A 2,928-nucleotide genomic window follows, 5' to 3' on the forward strand; every position below is an offset into this window, starting at 1 on the left:
CTGTTCAGGAAGTGGTCACCGTTCATGGAGGGTGATCAGATCGCTGCCTGATCAGAATGTGACATGATTCCTCATGTCACATTCTGATCGGGCAGAAGCTTTCAAATATATTTTTGAAAGAACTTAGGGAGTAGACTGAGATACAGGTTAAAGTTGAGGGAAGGATAAAGATTAGAAGGGAATTAAAGACACAGACCGAGAACATAGAACATGATCTAAATTAAGTTAAATTTCAAGATGAATCCATTAAGACCTAAAAAGACGATAAACCAAAACAAATTACAGGACTAACAAGTGGAGGTCATTGGAGTCTGGATGGTGGAATTAAACTGTTTTTGTACATTGATCCCTATCATGATGCAACATAACCTGGAATTGGGCGAGGTGGAATCAGCACAGGCATGGGCAAACTACGGCCCGGGGGATGCCAAAATTGTAATATTTGTGTAGAAAAGGCTAAAAGCATTTTAGCATTTTAGCCTTTATGCATGACCTCTACCTGTCATTTATCTTAGTTCACACAAATACTCCATCTATCTGCTCCTGACCCGGCCCCCCTGTCAAATTTTAGGACCCATGTCAAAAAACTGGCCAACCCCGGTTAAGCATGTGTTATCTTTACATTTTACCACCTTCCTCCCTACCTGTCAGTGGTGGAGGCACGACAACAGACCATTTAAAGACGGGCTTTAAATCTGTCTGTGTTTGAGTACAGGGCTGGGTTTAATCCAGGATGTCAGATAACAGCAGGTGTGAGAAGCTGTACTTCACGCCGTCTGCATGTGATCAAATCAGTCAGGATTAACGCTGTGGAATAAAGAAAATGATGTCACTGAAGATTCCTTTTCATTCATTTTGCTGCCACTAAACAGTGTTGTGTGTTTCACGTGGACGCTTTCTGTGACGCACGTAACGCCACGATCGAAACAAACATGGAGGAAAGTTCAGCAGAGTCGAGGGCTAAAAGACAGGAATTGTAGGGACACTTTAAAAACTGTCAATTAAATTAAATCAAAGAAAATTATTTAAAAATCATTAAAAATATTTGATGTTGTAGCTGGACTCTAAATGGACTCGCTGGACCAGGGGTGCCCAAACTGTTCCACAAAGGGCACACAACTGTTCCACAATGTGGCTGCAGGTCTTTGTTCAAAACAAGCAATAGCACAATTGAGTTGACAGGCTTAATCAACTGACCTCAGTCTTCAGACAGCTGATTGGGCAGCTGATATGTGCTCTTGGTTGGTGCAGACATATCCAAATTATTTGAGGAATAGTTTGGACATACCTACTCTGGACTCTGACCCGTGATGTCATCAGACGGAGGCTGCCGTCAGAGCTTCAGTTGTCATCGACATCCATGATTCTTACGAATCAAGTCGTTGATGAGAGAAAAACCGGTTTGTTCCAGTAGGTGCAGTAAAAACCATTGTCAAATCACTGAGTCAGACACAGTCGTTAAAGGTTGTTCTGTTCAACCTGGTCATTTTAATTCTGATGGATCGTTAAATGTTACAAAAGGAGTGTTTCCTCATTACAGAGTGACACAGTCACAATCTCTGTGTTTTTCTCCTTTGGGTTTGGTCCGGTTTTAATGGCGGCCTTGAGGATTTACTTCCTCTTAATCCCAGACTCTGATTACAGGGAGGATCTTTTCTCCTGCAGTGGGTAGAGTTCCTGTGTCTAAGTACTGGTTTAACAATCACCAGAGAACTCTAGGCTGCTTACCCAATGATTAATGGCCGACTCTCCCATTACTATAACAATAAGATTCAACTTTAAACTGTCCCTCTGTCCCGTTTCAGTCATATATAAAAAGTCCAATTCCTGATGGGGTCTTTCTATTTAAAATAAATAAGTCAAAGCCCCCACCCCGTGAAAGATGTTATGGGTGATACAAGCTGTACCACCAGGCTGAGTGGAACCAGTAGCCCAGCAGCGGAGCAATAGACTGCTGTTGGCCGAATGGTCATGCCTGAGACCCGCGACCCAGATGTTTGTTTTTGTAAAACATGTAACTTCTGGTGGCGCTTTGGCCCAGAGGAAATGTCTCTGTCATTGGTGTGGAACCCCAGGGTTCACCTCCTGATCGGATCCCGGTTAGGGCGGTTGGTGCCTTCCAGTGGACTCACCACCCGCAGGATGGTTCAGGAGGGTTGGTACGGTGCAGTGTGATTTGGGTGGCGGTCATGGAGACTGCTGCCCCCGCAACCCAGTAACGGATAAGCGAATGAAAATGGATGCATGGATGGATGTAACTTCTGCTTTAACTCATTGACCTCACTCTGCCAGTCACATGATATCGTGAGCAGAAGTTAAAAATGTTGTTCTTTATTCATGTATAATGTTAACGTTCCTTCTCTACTTATAGCTGTGTACAATACAGCCTTCAGTCATGCTCAGTCTGCTGACACCCATGCTCTCCCCACTGTAAATAAAGGCCATCGTTCCTTGTCTTTACTCACCACTGCAGATCAGATTAATTTGTATAAAAAAACTCAGACAAATGCCAAACTTTTGTCCACTTGAATAATTTTGACATTTTGTCAGATAAACAAAACTGAAATTGAAATTGGTTTATTTACTAAATTTAGACTAGACGCTTTAAGTGGCTTTGTCAAATTTCAGCTAATTTCTGAATCACTTCTCTAAAAGCTCCCCTCCTTGAACCGCAACCTTAATGTGGTGGAGGGCTTTGAGTATCCGAATGAACCTAGGAGCTATGTTGTCTGGGATTTAATGCCCCTGGTAGAGTCTCCCAAGGCAAACAGGTCATAGGCGACGGATCAGACAAATAGCAGTTCAAACCCCCCCTTGATGAAGAAAACGACAAAATCGAAGAGGTTCACGTCGCCCGGATTGACGTCACCGGGGCCCCACCCTGGAGCCAGGCCCGGCGTTGGGGCTCGCAGGCGAGCGCCTGGTGGC

Source organism: Cynoglossus semilaevis, chromosome W (genome assembly GCF_000523025.1).
Source record: "Cynoglossus semilaevis isolate Cse_v1.0 chromosome W, Cse_v1.0, whole genome shotgun sequence".
Taxonomy (NCBI): domain Eukaryota; kingdom Metazoa; phylum Chordata; class Actinopteri; order Pleuronectiformes; family Cynoglossidae; genus Cynoglossus; species Cynoglossus semilaevis.